Below are 17451 nucleotides of genomic sequence, written 5' to 3' on the forward strand. Positions count from 1 at the left end.
GCCTTTTGCCGTTTTGGCAGGGGTGCTATTCCTGACTGAATAATATAAAAACCTCGCTCCTCAGCTGGGCGGTGGTAGCACAAACCTTTAATCCTAGCACTTGGATGGCAGAGGCAGGGGGATCTCTGTGAGTTCAAGGCCTGCCTGGTCTACAAGAGCTAGTTCCAGGGCAGACAACAAAGTGGCAGAGAGAAACCCTGTCTCAAAAAACCAACCAAACAAACAAACCCCAAAACCTCGCTCCTCACTTGCACATGTCTCTTCTCAGTCACAGTCAAATTAATCCTGCATGGTTCTGGGGGAACATTGCTGTCAAGGAATCTGATTCTAAAGAGCAGCTGTGCTTTCCTCAACCATAGTTAAGTTCTCTTAATCTGATTAGAGGCGGCAGCATTGAACGTGTGCACTGGTAGTCACAGCCCGTATCAGAGCCATTCCCAGCAGGACTTACCAGGGCTTCTCTTATTTCTTGAATGTGAGGGATTGTATCCCTGGACCTCACTTCCTGGGAACACATTTAAGTCAGGGCAACTGTCTCCTGGGCAGCAGGCGTGAATGCCCTTCGGCAGGTGAGGAATGGACCATTAGGAGCCACGCTCTTCGAACAGTAACCAGTCTTAGTGTGCATAACCCTTTTCATTTGTCACAAATTGGGCTATGTCTCTTTCTTTTTCTGCAAGACAGAGTTTTCCTGTGTAGCTTTGGAGCCTATTCTGGAACTAGCTCTTGTAGACCAGGTTGGCCTCAAACTCACAGAGATCCGCCTGCCTCTGCCTCACAAGCAAATTGGGCTTTTTCTATGACCTGATCAGGTGGCCCAGCTAAACATGTCCTTTTTGGGTTGTCAGTCTGTCTTTGATTAGTCACTCCTGCTCTTATAAGAAACCTGGCTTGCATGTAAACATATCCAGTTGCCCTGACCTAGTTTAAAGACCTCACGACTGACATTTACTAAAGTCTGAACTTTGAGATGTGGCTTTTCCACATAAGGGATTCTCTATTTTCAGTTCCCATATTATTTTTTTCTGGATTTTCTCACCCACCCCCAACCTCTTTCCCAGCCCCTTACAAAGGCCCACTATAGCTTTTGTTCTCTGTCCCTCTGGGGGAGTGCATTGCAGACCCCATTCATGGTCAAGTTCATGTATGACCAGGATTTAAAATAAGATCAGCAGGGTCTCCCACAATTCTTCTTTTGTCCTCTGGTCACTCATCTGTAGGTTGTCACTAGCTGGAGCTGTCTCCAGAAGGAATTTCAGGACATTTCTCTGGCGTGGGCAGTTCCATCATGGCATGATGAGGTCCCAGGGATGATCTGTGACTGGCCTATTTCTCCGTGAAGCACCACCTGAAGGAGACAAGACAGATCTTCTCTGGGGGGCAGTAGCTATATCGATGGACATCTAGGGATTGGAGTTGATTTAGAACAAGGTTGATCACCAGACTATTTGTGTGATAGGACCAGAGAGGCTGAGTGGAAACCACACAGATACACCTATCAGGAAGGACATCGGGAAGCAGACTGGGAGCTGAGTTGTTGGCTCCATTCTGAGGTTGTTAGGAGATGGTCAGTTTCGGAGGCCTCCCTGCGTCGGCTCTCACAGTCCTTTCTTGGCTGAGGTCCATAGCAGCCTTGGTGTGGGTGTGTCATATCCATGGCCTGATATACCTGCAACTTTGAACAATTTTTGTGTAATGTCAGCCAAGGCTTTAATGAGTGTGTCCATACTCTCAGAAGATCCCAGAGTCTTTTGGGAGCAGTGGAGGTCTAAGAATATTTCTTAGACGAACCTCTCTGCTAACACAAATAATTCCTGTGCTATCTGTGTTCTCTTCAGAAAGTCTTTTCTTGTGCAAATGAGTTCAAGGCTATTCCACATTTATTCTTCTATCAGTTTTAATATAACTGGTTTCTGTTGAGGTCTTAATGCAATTGTAAGCTTTCTGCTGTTTCTGTTGTCGTTGGTATCCAACTTTAATCCATGGTGCTTGGAAAGGATGCAGGGTGTTATTTCTATTTTCTTTTATCTCTTGAGACTTGCTTTATGTTTGACTTTGTGGTCAATTTTGGAGAAAGTTCCATGAGGTGACGAGAAGAGGGTATATTTATTTGTGTTTGGGTGAAATGTTCTTTAAATATCTATAAGTGTCCTCTGGGGAACCACCATGTAGGTTCTGGGATTGAACCTGAGTTCTCTGGAAGAGCAGCAAGTGCTCTTAACCACTTCCATCTTTTCAGCCCCACAAAGGCAAAGGTTTAACCTTTGGAAAGAGGTGCGCACAGATCCTGTCTAGTAGGAGCTCCTGAGGAAGTCAAGGACTAGAAGGGAAGCTTGGCTGCCAGTTCCACATCATCACAGTTAAACCTCAAGCCAGGAATCTAGTAATAAAAGTTCAGAGGAAGGCCGGGCGGTGGTGGCGCACGCCTTTAATCCCAGCACTTGGGAGGCAGAGGCAGGCGGATCTCTGTGAGTTCGAGACCAGCCTGGTCTACAAGAGCTAGTTCCAGGACAGGCTCCAAAACCACAGAGAAACCCTGTCTCGAAAAACCAAAAAAAAAAAAAAAAAAAAAAAAAAAAAAGTTCAGAGGAAATACAGAGTAGCAGTAGTTCAGAGGAAGCCGGGTTGGCAGGAAAACAGGTGAACTGAAAACCTCTGAGGTCACTGCCAGAAGATGAGAGAAAAAACCTATCATGTAGGCAAGCTCAGAAGAAGGCAGGGCCTAACCATGAGGGTGCTGCATCCATCCACTCAGCCCTGTGTCAATGGCAACCTCAGAAGAATGCAGGACCTAACCATGAGGGTGCTGCGTCCACTCAGCCCTGTGTCAACATAGGACATAGTCTAGTGTGCTGAGTATTACTGATGCCATGCACTCAGAAGCCTCTGAGGCATTTTGTTTGTTTGTTTCTTTGTTTTTCTGGAGTAGGGTTGAGTATTAACTTCATGAAATCACCCGACCCAAGGGAGAAGGACCAAAGTGCACTGAGTTTTCCAGACCAGATTAAAGTTTTAGAGCAAAAGCCTTTTCAGTGTCTCTTGGAATCTAATCAATGTAGTGTTTGAAGTTGGGTGGAGACAGCTGAGGAGGGACTGAGAAGGATAGAAATGAGTCCACAGTTCCGCCACCTATTGTTTAACGTCCTGTCTCAGGCGGCTCAGACAGTAGGGAGCGGTTAGAGAATGGTTCACAAGAGGAAATGCTTAAGTCTTAACTTGAAGTCCTTACAGGTCCGGACTCTGGGTCCATTTGTAGTGGGCGCACATCAGGTGGTCCTTCATCTCTGACTTCTTGTTCTTGACTGGGAGTGGGGAAAGAAAGAAAAGATCGTGTCTGTCCTTTGAATTAGGCGCTTTCACACGGTTGGCATTGGGGTCTTGCCTTACCCACGCCAGCTGGTTTTCAGAAAGAGAAAATGAGAGAGGAAGTGCTAGGAGAGAGACAGAGAGACAGAAAGACAGGAAGAGGCAGACAGGGAGACAGACACACACACACACACAAAGACAGAGACAGAGACACAGAGAGACAGATGCAGAGAGACAGTGGCACAGACATGCACAGAAATTGCTTCCGCCCCTCCCCCTCACAGTTCGAATCTTTCGAGAGGTAGGGGGCGCTAAGCACCTTAACTTCCGTCCTGTCTCTTGGTGCCTCCTCCCCCAAGGTAACCAAAGTTCACCCGGCAGGGTGTCTGGGAGACACGAGTGTCTGTCTCCTGCTGTGCTCTCTTGGAAAGTCGATTTGGGCGCTTTCCTGATGCGGGTAGGGAAACCTGAGGTGCCAGGATGGGAGGAGTGGGTGGAGAAGCGCTTCGGGTGAGGAGTCGCAACTCTGGCAAGAAGTTGTGAGAAAACTGTGATCCGGAGACACCCTTTACCAACAAAAACAAATGACTTGGTGGGAATTGGCTGGGCTCCCGCGCAGTTGCGGGAGGGGGTTGCAGCGGGGGACTGCACCTTGATTGCAGGGGAGGGAGGCGTGCAGCGCACTGACAGTGTAGCCTGACTCCCGGACAGACATGCAGAGTTAGAGACACAGAGAAACAGAGAACTCAGCAGCTATAGAAGGGTCTTTGTATCGACATCCCGGGGAGAGCTCCAGCTCCCAGTCTGTGTAAGCTCCTAGTGCGGTTTTACAAGTCGATTCTAAGTGAAATCACTTCCAGTGAAGCTTATCAATGTCTCAGCAAACTAAAAAGAGTGATAAAAAGGCACCAACCAACTAAGCCGGGTGGTGGTGGCACATGCCTTTAATCACAGCACTCTAGAGGCAGAAGCAGGTTGATCTCTGTGAGTTCGAGGCCAGTCTGTTCTACAAGAGCTAGTTTCAGAACAGCTAGGACTGTTACACAGATATACCCTGTCTCCAAAAACAAACCAAAAACAAATCAAAACAAAAAGACACCAACTGTTTTTGAAAAAAAGACTCAGGGACTGGAGAGATGGCTCAGAGGTTAAGAACACTGATTGTTCTTCCAGAAGTCCTGAGTTCAATTCCCGGCAACTGTCTGTAAAGAAATCTGGTGCCCTCTTCTGGCCTGCAGGCACACATGCAGACAGAACACTGTAAACAAAATAAATTAAAAAAAAAATCTTTAAAGGAAAAAAAAGAAAAAGAGAAAAGACTCAGTTATCTAGAGCACAGAGAATTCTCATCTTACCAGGGTTATCCCCTGGAAAATTCTCTTGAGTCCAAAATGTGAATCAGATCATTTCGTTTATGAATACATAATTAGAGCAAGAGGGTTTGGGTTTTATGTAAAAGATGTTTAGGGAGGAAAGGCAATCTGAGGTTTCTCTTAGGCCTGATGATGTAGACCATGGAGGTTCAGGGCTTCCTTCCTCTGAGAAGAATCAAACAGTAACTAATTCTTTATAGGTGGACTTGCCTAGTCGATTATTTATTTCAGTTATTTCTCTAGTTGTCTCAAGAGGCAGATCATAATATTTTAGATTACAAACATTTTACTTCAGTAAATATTCCCTCATAATGACTTCCTAAGAATCTTCCAGTGAATGATGAACACTCCCTTTGCAAACACTTACCAGTCACCTTTGAGAATTATGGTGACGGAAATTCAAGAGCATTCATTGTGCACTGTGTATCTTCTCCCTTACTCACTAATTTTATAATCAGAGGTTAGAGAGTCATGAAATGTGATCACGGATGTTTAAAAATCTTGCTCAACACATTGTTGACAAATCTCCTCCATCCAGTAACTACTTATATAGCTTTTGAAATGTCTCTTGGCCTCTGAATTTCATGCTTGCAAGGACAAGGCCTTCCTTCCAGATTTGGCTAGGATCAAGTATGATAATGAACATGAAGGCATGTTTTAAACAAGGAGACAGGACCAAGGCCCTCCCCACTATCTAGACTGAGCAAGGTATCCCTCCAAAGAAAATGGACTCAAAAAAAGCCAGTCCAAGCAGTAGGGATAAACCCTGGTCCCACTGACAGTGGCCCCGCAGACCATCCCAGTCGTACAACTGTGACCCACATTCAGAGAGCCTAGTTTGGTTCTATGCTGGTTCCCCTGCTTTAAATCTGGGGTCAGTGAGCTCCCTTAGCTCAGGTAAACTGTTTCAGTGGGATTCTCCATCATGGTCTTGAGCCATTTGCCCATATTACCGCTTCTCCCTCTCTTTGCGTGGACTTTGGGAGCTCCGCCTATTGCTTCACTGTGGATCCCTGCGTCTGCTTCCATCAGTTATTGGATGAAGTTTCTGTGATGACAGGGTAATCATTGATCTGATTACAGGGAAACCACTTCAGGCACCCCCTCCCCTATTGCTTAGGGTCTTAGCTGGGATCTTGAGAATTCCTGGGGATTTCCTTAGCATCAGGTTTTCCCCTAGCCTCTTAGTGACTCCCTCTCTTTTATTGCTTTCCCACTCCATCCCTCCCCTAACTTGACCATCCTGTTCCCTCATGATCTCATCCTCCATCCCCTCCACTTTACTGCCCCACCCTCAGTTTACCCAGAAGATCTCATCTATTTCCCCTTCCCAGCGTGATCCATGTGTCTCTTTTAGAGTCCTCCTGTTTCCTAGCTTCTCTGGTGCTATGGACTATGGTCTGGTAATGCTTAGATTTACATTTAGTATCCACTTATGCATGAGTACATACCTTGTTTATCTTTCTGGGTCAGTATGACTTTTTGCTAGTTCCATCAGTTTTCCTGCAAATTTCATGATGTCATAGTTTTTTTTTACTTCATTTGTTCTTCAGTTGATGGGCAATTAGGCTGTTTCCAGGTCCAAGAAAGAATTTTAAAAAACACTTACACAAAACAAAGAAAAATGCTTTATTTTCAACCAAATATCACACCGTGAGAAAATTTTGTGTGTTGGGGGGTATTTGTACAGTATGCTCCAGGTTCCCAGCTTTTCTGAGCTGTTATCCATGCTGGCATGGACTTTGGTGGTGCAGAGTCATTTCTGCTCCTTGTAAGTAATCCTTCACCTAGATTCCTGTAAGTATTCCCCATTAAAACCAGCGGTTCACCAAGCTGGACTTTGATGGTATCCCTGCTTTGATCTGTCGTGGGCTCCCTCTATGGGGTGAGTAGATGTGCATGGGGTGAGTAGATGCGCGTGGGGTGGGTGAGTAGATGTGCATGGGGTGAGTGAGTAGATGTGCATGGGGTGAGTAGATGTGCATGGGGTGAGTAGATGTGCATGGGGTGAGTAGATGTGCATGGGGTGAGTAGATGTGTGTGTTGTGTCTGCCCAGGAAAACTTTGTCACACAGCAGCCATGCTTTTAATATTTAATATGTTTGGAATTCAATAGCAAAAACCAGTTTGAAAGTCTCATAATCTTATTTATTTACTTATTGTAGATTTATTCATGTTATTTTTTGTATGTTTTGCCCACATATATGTCTATGTTGGGTGCCTACAGAGATCAGAAGTGGGAATCGGAGTTATAGACAGCTGTAAACCACCATATGGGTGCCAAGAATCAAGCCCAGGTCCTCTGCAAGAGTAACCAGTGTGACTGATCATGGTGTCATCTCTCCAGTCCATCATTTATTTTTAATAGAGATTTGGGTATTGGCATAAAAACAGAAAGGAGGACCAATGGAACCAAATAGAAGACCACACATCTTCGAACACCTGATATTTGATAAAGAAGCAAAAAATATCAAATGGAAAAAAAGAAAGCATATTTAACAAGTGGTGCTGGCATAACTGGATATTAACATGCAGAAAAATGAAAATAGGCCCATATCCATCACCACGCACAAAACTCAAGTCCAAATGGATCAAAGACCTCATCATAAAGCCAGCCACACTGAACCTTATAGAAGAGAAAGTGGGAAGTACAGTTGAACACATTGACACAGGGAACCACTTCCTAAACATAACCCCAGCAGCACAGACACTGAGAGAAACAATTAATAAATGGGACCTCCTGAAACTTAAAAGCTTCTGTAAAGCAAAGGACACAGTCAACAAGACAAAATGACAGCCTACAGAATGGGAAAAGATCTTCACTAACTCCACATCAGACAGAGGTCTGATCTCCAAAATATACAAAGAACTCAAGAAATTGGACACCAAAAGACCACATAATCCAATAAAAAAAAATGGAGTACAGACCTAAACAGAGAACTCTCAACAGACTGAAAGACACTTAAGGAAATGTTCAACATCCTTAGTCATCAAAGAAATGCAAATTGAAACAACTCTGAGATTCCATCTAACACCTGTAAGAATGGCCAAGATTAAAAACACTAATGAGAACTTATGCTGGAGAGATTGTGGAAAAAGGGAGACTTCTGCATTGCTGGTGGGAATGCAAGCTGGTATAAACCCTTTAGATGTCAGTGTGGTGATTTCTCGGAAAATTAGGAAACAACCTTCCTCAAGACCCAATAATACCACTTTTAGGTATATATCCAACGGCTGCTCAATCGTGCCACAAAGATATGTGCTCAACCATGTTCATAGCAGCTTTGTTTGTCATAGCCAGAACCTGAAATCAACCTAAATACCCCTCAATAGAAGACTGGATAAAAAGAATGTAGTACTATACAGCAGAAAAAATAACAACAGCTTGAATTTTGCAGGAAAATGGATGGAACTAGAAAACTATTTTGAGTGAGGTAACCCAGACACAGACAGACAATTAGCACATGTACTCACTCATAGGTGGTTTTTAAACATAAAGCAAATAAAGCCAGGCTATAAACCACAATCCCAGAGAATTTAGACAACAATGAGGACACTAAGAGAGACTTACATAGATCTAATCTACATGGGAGGTAGAAAGTAGAAAAAGACAAGATCTCCTGAGTAAATTGGGAGCAATGGGGACATTGGGGGATGGCTGAAGCGGGAAGGGAGAGGCAGGGAGGGGAGCAGAGAAAAATGTAGAGCTCAATAAATATCAATAAAAAGTAGAGATTCGTTATATAATTCTTTAAACTTTACTATGTTTTGAGTTTTCATAATAGAATATCAGGAAATAGATAAAAAATTGTCAGGAAAATACTAGGCTCTGCTGGGAAGTACGTTTCCTTTCTGGGGAATTCCAAATGCCCAACGGACAATGTTTATTGCGGCAGAAGGTGGCCTTCAGGCCTACAGACCACGTGGGATAGAGAGAACCTTCTGCTGGGACTCTTGGATTCCATTTCTTTTCCTTGTTTTTGTTTTGAGGCAGGTTCTTGCCCCAAAGTCCAGACTGTCCTTGAACTCAAGATCTTCCTGCCTATGCCTCTCAAATGTTGCACTTACATAAGGTGCAAGTCATGCCACCTGGCTAGATCAGGCTCTTTAGATTATGTGAGCTTTTTGTTCACCCAATTGTTCTTCAGTGAGTTTTAGCTAGTTTTTCTTCCTATCCTGAAATTTGTCACTGTGCCTAGAGTGGACCCCACCTTGCCACCCGTGACTCTTGGGAGGAAGAGTAGATTAAGACGCTTCAGAGCTTGCAAGACACCTGATCCTAAGCGGTTGATCATATTTGTTCTGGGTCTGAAGTTTACATGATAAAGAACAGTGGGAGGGCTTGATATGACATAAAAAGATCTGGAAATTATTGGAGCATCATTTTGCATCTGAAACTGCCAGGTAAGGAGTGAGTTTCGGGAGAGGGGATACTAAAATCTTTGCCCGAGAAGAGAATGCCTAGATTGTGGCAGTGGAGACTTGAATATTGGCACCTGGACTTCAGCTAGTTTCACAGGGTCTTTGAGTTATAGCTAAAGGGATGAGGATACTATGGATGCTCAGGGTGGGTAAACAGCAAGATCTGACTGCTAGAGGAGGGGTTATGACAACTGGATGCTTTGGATCTAATGTCTTGAGCTTGTCCCCAGTTATGCGACCTCCCAGCCTATCCCAGTTGCACCAGAACTGCTTGGACACTGATGTTGGCACAGTATTTTCTGTCACTCCCTTTGTTCTCCTGGGTGACACAGAGGCACCCCTAAATGCTCTTTCCCCTGACTCAACAGTATGGTAACAGTAGGGAGTTAACCTCTGTGCCTCACACGCCTTATCAGCCAGGCTAATCTCACACAAGCAAGTTTGGCTCAGATTCTTGGTTTGGTGAATTTCAGCATCTTCCATGCCTTAGAAATGGCCTCTGCCTCCTCTTCTGAGGACTTTCCTGCTGTGTGCCAGGATGGGACGAGGTTCAACTCAGATAACCCAACAGAAAGTCATGATTGATCTTTTGGATTGGGAAAAGAACATTAGCTACAGCCAGACCAGAGGAATTAGGGACTCAAAAGACAGCATCAGGAAGGAGCAAGACTATCAGTGGACAGTCTCCTCTGAGCGCCAAGGCTGCATCTACTAGATCTACATTGAAAAACTGAAAAGTCTAGGTCTACGTGCAAAGCCGGGGAATTGATAAGCTTTCTTCCTTCCCCTTCTTCGCATTCCGGCCTCAGAATGTTGACCATCGCTCTCCTAGCCTTTCTCTGTGTGTCAGCCTCTGCCAATGAAGGTAAGTGAGATGCCTGGTCATGGGATCCTGGGAAGAGCTACCCTTGCAATGCTGTTGGTCAGGGCTTTTAGACATTGGCTTGGAGTGGTGGGGAAATTAAAGATGTTAGGAAACAGCTGGGTTCCTGGGCTGTTTCTACCTCCAACTCCTCTTCCCTATAGTTCAGGCCAAGTCCTCCTCTTATAATGGGGAATATGGAGGCGCTTCAGGAAGGCGATTCTCTCATTCTGGCAACCAGATGGAAGGTCCCATTACTGCCATCCGTATTCGAGCCAACACACACTACATCATAGGGTAAGAGTCTTCAAGTTCCTGTGGTTTGGGGCCTATGGAGGGTCATAGTAAACTGAGTTCTTATTTACCTTGAATCATGCTTCTTTAAATCAACAAGTCACAGGTAATACATGAGCTGGTAAAATGTTGGAGGATCTAGTTTCAGGATCTGTGGGTTTGTTTTTTAACTTCACTTCCTCCAGTGTGCCTGAAGTTAGAAAGTCATGTAATCCTAAGCTCTCAGGGACAACAAACTGAACACATTTATTTTTCTCTCTTGTCCGTCTTTGCTTGTTGTCTCTCCTGTGTTGTAATAGGAGCAGCGGGCCACTTCCCACCACCCAGCTAGCTTTACCCGAAATAATTACATGGAAACTATATTCTTTTAAACACTGCTTGGCCCATTAGCTCTAGTCTCTTATTGGCTAATTCTCACATCTTGCTTTAACCATATTTAATAATCTGTGTAGCACCACAAGGTGTGGCTTACCAGAAGATCTTAACCTGAGTCTGTGTCGGGTGGGAGAATCATGGCGACTGCCTGACTCGGCTTCTTTCTCCCAGCATTCTGTTCTGTTTACTCCACCTACCTAAGGGCTGGCCTATCAAATGGGCCAAGGCAGTTTATTTAACCAATGAAATCAACACAAAACAGAAGACTCCCACATTTCAAGTCAGTTCCAACTCGATATCTCTGTGTCCTCCAACTCATGAGTGCACTGTCCTCAGCAACAAGGTCTTACTCTCTGAATCTGGTTGGAAACCAAGAGCAACAGCAGTCGTCTGTGTTGTTTGGGGGGCATCTGGGGCCCCCCTGGCAAACAATTCATAAGGAAATATCCCACACTTGGCACTGGAAATTTTAGATACTATACTATGGCTTGTGGGAGAAGCATTATGTATTCATGGAGGATAACTCCCTTTTTTAACACCTTAAACTAATATTTTTAAAAAATATATCTCCATATTATTTTTTTCTACCTAGAGGAATATTGGACTATATTGGGATGTTTTGATGATAACTGAAAAATCCAAACAGAAAGTGAATGACTACTCTCAAGACAATCATGCCACTATTGAACCAGTAGGCACTGTGAAACCTAGGCAAACCCACGGATAGGTGCAGCTCCCACTCCTCATCATAGAAGCTTCTTCCTGTAACGGAGAACACTACAGATATCCACAAATGGTCATAATGCAGAGAACCTTGTGTGATGGTCCCTACTGAGGTATTTACATCACAATTTCTAGTCAGGAGCCCCAGGGAATGTCACAGAAAAGGGGAAAGAAAGATTACAAGAACCAGAGGACCGCGATGTCTGCTGTGAGAGGGTGTCTTTCATATAAGCCATGGAAGTTGTATCCTTAAAGTCTCAATACTGTGGTCAACCTCAATTAGACCCGCAAAATGCTAGCACCAGTTGACATGCTAGTGTGAATGCGACAACCCTCACAAAGCCCAGATGAAGAGCTATTGGTAACTTATGGCTTCTTAGAAGAGAATTGATGTTCCCTATGGATGAGGCCCCTAATTGGTTATGTAAAGCCAAGCAGTTAGGCTTAAACACACATACACATGAGCAACACTAAATGGTCTCATCATATGTGTGTGTGTGTGTACTAATTGCACGCAGTACAATGTAATGGTTAACACTTCTATATTTCTTCTGGACATTCATCCAAGGGTTACTAGCCTATCTTTTGGCTCCAGGGAGACCTCCCACCCTTGGATTTGAGATTATGTCAGAGCACAACATCACAGTTTAGTTGATCACCTTTATTAGCAACTGCAGAATGGAATTTGATTAGTTTCATTACCAACTCTAGAATGGAACACCACTCCACAAATAGAATGGTTGTTCTGAGAATCAGAAAGATAGGAGCTGGTCTGTGAGTGTAGAAAGATCCTCTAATGGAATCACTCAGAAGGTAGAGACAATGATCTCTGTGACCTCAATCACGTATACCACGACATGTGAACATTGTTCTCAGCTGGATGTGATGGTTCATGCCTATAGTGCTAACACTTGGGAGGCTAAGGCAGAAGAATTACCGTGCATTTAAAGCCAGTTTGGTCTATAGAGTAAGATGCTGTGTTAACACTTCCCCGTTAATGCATTTCTAATCTAATAGCCTCACTTTTTCTAACCCTGTGTCATCAGGTGGCTGTGTCATCAGATGGAGTCAGAATCTTTACACGGTTTCCTCAGCATAGTGATTGATCAGTGTGTTAGATGTGTAACCATCTTGAGCAAGACATATTCCACAAATGCTTTAGGGATTAGACGTTGGAGTGGGTAGAATAAACTGGAAACAGTCACCACAGTGGCTTTGGATGATGAGTTAGGAGTTCAGGAAAGGGACTAGCAACCAGAACTGGAGAGGTAGGAGCCTTGAGCCAGGATGGCAAGACTTGATGCAGAATCCTTTCTAGTTCAAAGCAATGCTGATAATGCTAAAATACAGCAAGAAGAATGGTTTTACTTATGTACAGGAAAGATAAAACAGGACCAAGTGGAAGAAGCTTCCTTCTGCTTATGTTGGCCTGATAAACACATGAAAAGGATCTTAAATAATGAAAGCTGTGCTGAAGGGTACTTAAATGGTTTACAGAACTGCGTGAGGTTAGGGGAGGAGAAAAGCAATCAGAGATGCTGATGGAGAGACTCTGGAAGACTAAGGGACTTGCAGTGGTGCAGTAGTGACAAGACTGATATGACATCAACCAACGCTTTCTCACTGGAATTAAGGACTACTCCGCAGGTGGGAATTCCTGTCTGGTACAGTAAATCTGGACAAAGAATAGGCTCTAATGAGAGAACTACAGTTGTTGCTAAAGAGAAATGATGTGCGGATCAAGTCGCCTCTAAATAACTGTTGATCTCATAGATTGGTGCTGCTGTCAGCTTTGGTCAGAGAAGCTTCTCTTTAGAGTGTGCAGCAGTAACGATGGAGCCTCATGGTTGTTCAGAGTTCTGAGAATAAGTGACTATTGAATTTTAGCTATAAGCGGGGCATCTATTACCCCATCTCAAGAGTGGGGTATCTGTATGACCCCATCCACAGCCCAGAGAAGGTGAAGAGGATGTAAAAGTGGGAACATGTCGTGGACTGTTGTGGAACACTGTCTCCAGTTGTGACATGACTGCTATACTCTTCCGTTAGTTTGTTTTTGAGACAGTGTATCTCTGTGTAGCTCTGGCCATCCCGGAACTCATTATGTAGACCAGGCTGGCCTCGGACTCAAAGAGATCCTCCTGACTCTACCTCCTGAGTACTGGAATTAAAGGAGCATGACTATGCCCTTCTTGAACTCTTGCAGTCACAGCAGATATGATTATCTGCACAAGACTAGGCCCATTGAGACTGTCATGGGAGAAATTGAGACTCACAAGAGTTCCCTCTTCCCCACACAGTTAAGGGTTACTGGGAGTGGGCGGGGGGGGGGGGAGGAGAGAAAGGGACATTTTTTCCCCCAGTGGTGTAGATAAGGTGCCCATGCCCCTGAAAAACAATGACATTCACTGGGTCACATAACAAAAGTGGCCGGTAAGTAGGCTCAGTGGGTAAAAGAGCCTGCGCTAAGCTTGACAACCTGAGTTTGATCCCAGGGGGCCCACACAGTAGAAGGGCAGAACAGATGCCACAAAGTTGTCTTCTGACCTTCATGTAAGAACTGTGACATACACATATACATGCATGACAAAGATCAAGAAAGTATGTATGTACGTATGTGTTAGCATGTCACAGTAGTGGGTAATGGCAGGCGTAATCAAATGATCAAAATACATGTATGTGATAGTATGTCATAGTAGTGGCTGATGGGGAGGGTGATCAAATCATCTAAAAACATGCATACACACATTAATATGTCACAGTGAGGCTCATTATATGTATTTAATATAACCCAATAAAAGCATAAAATGTGCAAAAAGGTATTAGCAAAAAGAATCATGAGAATGAAGAAGATAATCTCATAGTGAATCCGAGAAAGGAAGGATTGGAGAGTGCCAGGAAAGATTTTATTCTGAGGTTTCTCATCCCCTTTTAAAATTTCTCTTACACATATACAGAGACACTTATCTTATACTCATATACTCACACAGATACAGAAACTTGTAAACACACACACACATACTTGTGATAATGTTGGGAATCATACCAAATGATCTCCTGCATACTAAGCAGGCTCTCTACTACTGACCAATGTCTCTAGTTCTTCATTTACATATTTAAAAGAACATTTGCATTTATTTTAGAACAAAACTTAAAACTTTAAATTTCCCAATATTTTAATAATCTAAACTGTCCTTAGGGTTATGCATAAAATGTCCTTTCACGTAATCTCTATAGACAGTCCTGTTTCCTTGTACAGGAGGTGAAATGATTATTGACCTTGCTGGGTAACAAAATATTTGTTTCGAGTATCTGTTGATTTCAACGTGAAATACTTCCTGGAATGAAAGATGGGAAAAATGCAAGGGATTTCCCACCCCTTTACCTCTGATTTTATTCAGAAAGTCAGGTGAGCTAACACATGTTAGAATTTCAACACGAAATTTAAAAGTTGTTTTCTTATTAAGAAGTGATCCTTAGATGGGCCTTCTGGTGTGAATTTATGGATGCAGTTTCAGGGCATAAAGACATGAGGGCCCTACAGAAGACATGCCAGAAGGAAAGGTTTTTAAGATTAAAGGACTTTGAAACATAGAATTGAAAAAAGACACACATTTCCAGAGCATGTACATTTTCCTAAACCAAATGAACGTGTGAAAGAACCCTTAAAGGAATAATCAGTATAAATAATTCTGTAATCAGTTTTAAATCTTAAAAGAAAATCTTTCTACTTTAATTAACTCATACACAAATGAAGGGATTGAGTTTAAAACCAGGTCAAAACCACGCAGTGATGATGGAAGTCACAAAATAATCCCACATCAGTTCAGAATTATGAATAATAAAAGGGTTATTTATTTAAGGGGAAAACTTACAAACCATTGTCCTAGATAACAGTCCTCTACAGAACAGGAACAGAGTCTAGCAGCCAGAAGCGGGAGCTGGAAGCAAGAGAGCAGGCACATGCTTTACAACTGCTTTTAGAGTATCAGAGACTACACCCAAGTTGGCTGCTATCTCAAAGGCTATTGGCTGAAGGAGTAGAATGTGCTCCCACAGCAATGCAGTTAGCAAAGTAGGAATCTGGTCTTTGTGTAGTGCACAATTCCACATGAGCAGTTGGTCTGAAAGCTGGCCTCTATCCCTAAGGGACTTATAAAGATGTTATGGCTAGAAATAACAAAAAACTTGACTGGAAGTGGTAGCATATACCTGTAATCCCAGCACTCAGGGAATAGAGGCAGGAGAGTCAGGAGTTCAAGATCATCCTTGGCTATATAGTGAGCCCATGCTAAACTTTGGAAAATGAGACCCTGTTCTTAACCAACGAACAACAACAACAACAAAAAATCAAAAAGACTATATAATTTTTGAATTATCTAATAATCTGTAATACGGAAACAAGATTGAAGTTTCTTTGGGTTTTGTTTTTAATTTTAAAAGCATTATTTTGTTTGTGTGAGAGAGAGAGAGAGAAGAGAGAGGGAGAGAGAGAGAGTTCACTCATGAAGTTGGGAGGGGAAAATGATAGGAAGGATAGAGGGCAGAAGTGGAAGGCAGAGAATAAGGACTGGATTTATACATTTGATCAAACCATGTTATAGTCTTGTATGGAATTATCAAGTGATTAAAAAAGGAAGAAATGAAGAAATGGCTTAATAGGAGCACTTGTTCTTTCAGAGGACCTGGGTTCGTTTCCCAGTATCCTCATGGTAGCTCACACCACCTGAAATTCCAGTTCCAGGGAGCCATTCCTGGGCTCTAGGCATGGACACAGTGCACATACACATGTAGAGGCAAACCACTCATACAAGTAAAATAAAAATGTCTAGCAAAAAACCTGAAGCCTTTCTTAGACAGTTTTAGCCCTGTTACAGCCTAGAGTACAAACCTTCAAGTAATTGTTGATGTGATAACTGTTTTCTAGAACAACCCAATATTGACCCTAATATTGGAAATATTAGTGCACTAGTAAAATATATTTCATTTAAAAATACACCAAATAATTGGGTTCATCCTTGTGGATTCCTGGGAATTTCACTAGCACCAGGTTTCTCCCTAACCTCACAATGGCTCCCTCTATCAAGATATCTCTTTCATGGCTCTCCCTCTCAGTTTCTCCCCCAAATGGACCATCCCATCCCCTCATGTTCTCATCCCCCATCCCCTTCTCTTTACCGCCCTTCCCTGGCCCCAGTTTACCAGGAAATTTCATCTAATTCCCTTTCCCATGGCAAGCACTGTGTCCCTCTTAGGGCCCTCCTGTTACCTAGCTTCTCTGGAGCTGTGGACTGTAGGCTGGTTAGCCTTTCCTTTACATCTAGTATTGAGTACACACCATGTTTGTCTTTCTGAGTCTGGGTTACTTCACTCAGGATGGTTTTGTTGTTGTCCTATCCATTTGCCTGGAATTTTCATTGATTTATTTTATTTTATTTTTAACAGTTAATACTCCATTGTGTAAATGTACCACATTTTCTTTATCCATTCTTCCGTTGAGAAGCATCTAGGTTGATTCCAGGTTCTGACTATTATGAATAATGCTGCTGTGAACATTATTGTGCAAGTGTCCTTTGAGCATCCTTTGGGTATATGCCCAAAAGTGGTAATGCTGGGTCTTGAGGTAGGTTGATTTCCAATTTTCTGAGAAACCACCACACTCATTTCCAAAGTGGCTGTACTAGTTTGTACTCCCACCAGCAGTGGAGGAGTGTTCCCCTTACTCCACATCCTCTCCAGTATAAGATGCCCTCAGTACTTTTGATCTTAGCTGTTCTGACAGGCATATGATGCTAAGACTCCTAGTAATAGGAGAGAGGGTGCCTGAACTGACCATTCCCTGTAATCAGATTGGTGAATACCCCAACTGTCATCATAGAACCTTCATCCCATAATTGATGGAACCAGATGCAGAGATGCCCAACCAAGCACCAGGCTAAGCTCCAGGAATCCAGTCGAAGAGAGGGAGGAGGGAGTTTATGAGCAAAGGAGGTCAAGATCATGAGGGGCAAAACTACAGAGACAGCTGAACCAAGCTCGTGGGAACACCAACAGCTTTGGAGCACCCATGAGACCAAGCTAGGCTCTCTGCACATG

Source organism: Chionomys nivalis, chromosome 2 (genome assembly GCF_950005125.1).
Source record: "Chionomys nivalis chromosome 2, mChiNiv1.1, whole genome shotgun sequence".
Classification (NCBI taxonomy): Eukaryota; Metazoa; Chordata; class Mammalia; order Rodentia; family Cricetidae; genus Chionomys; species Chionomys nivalis.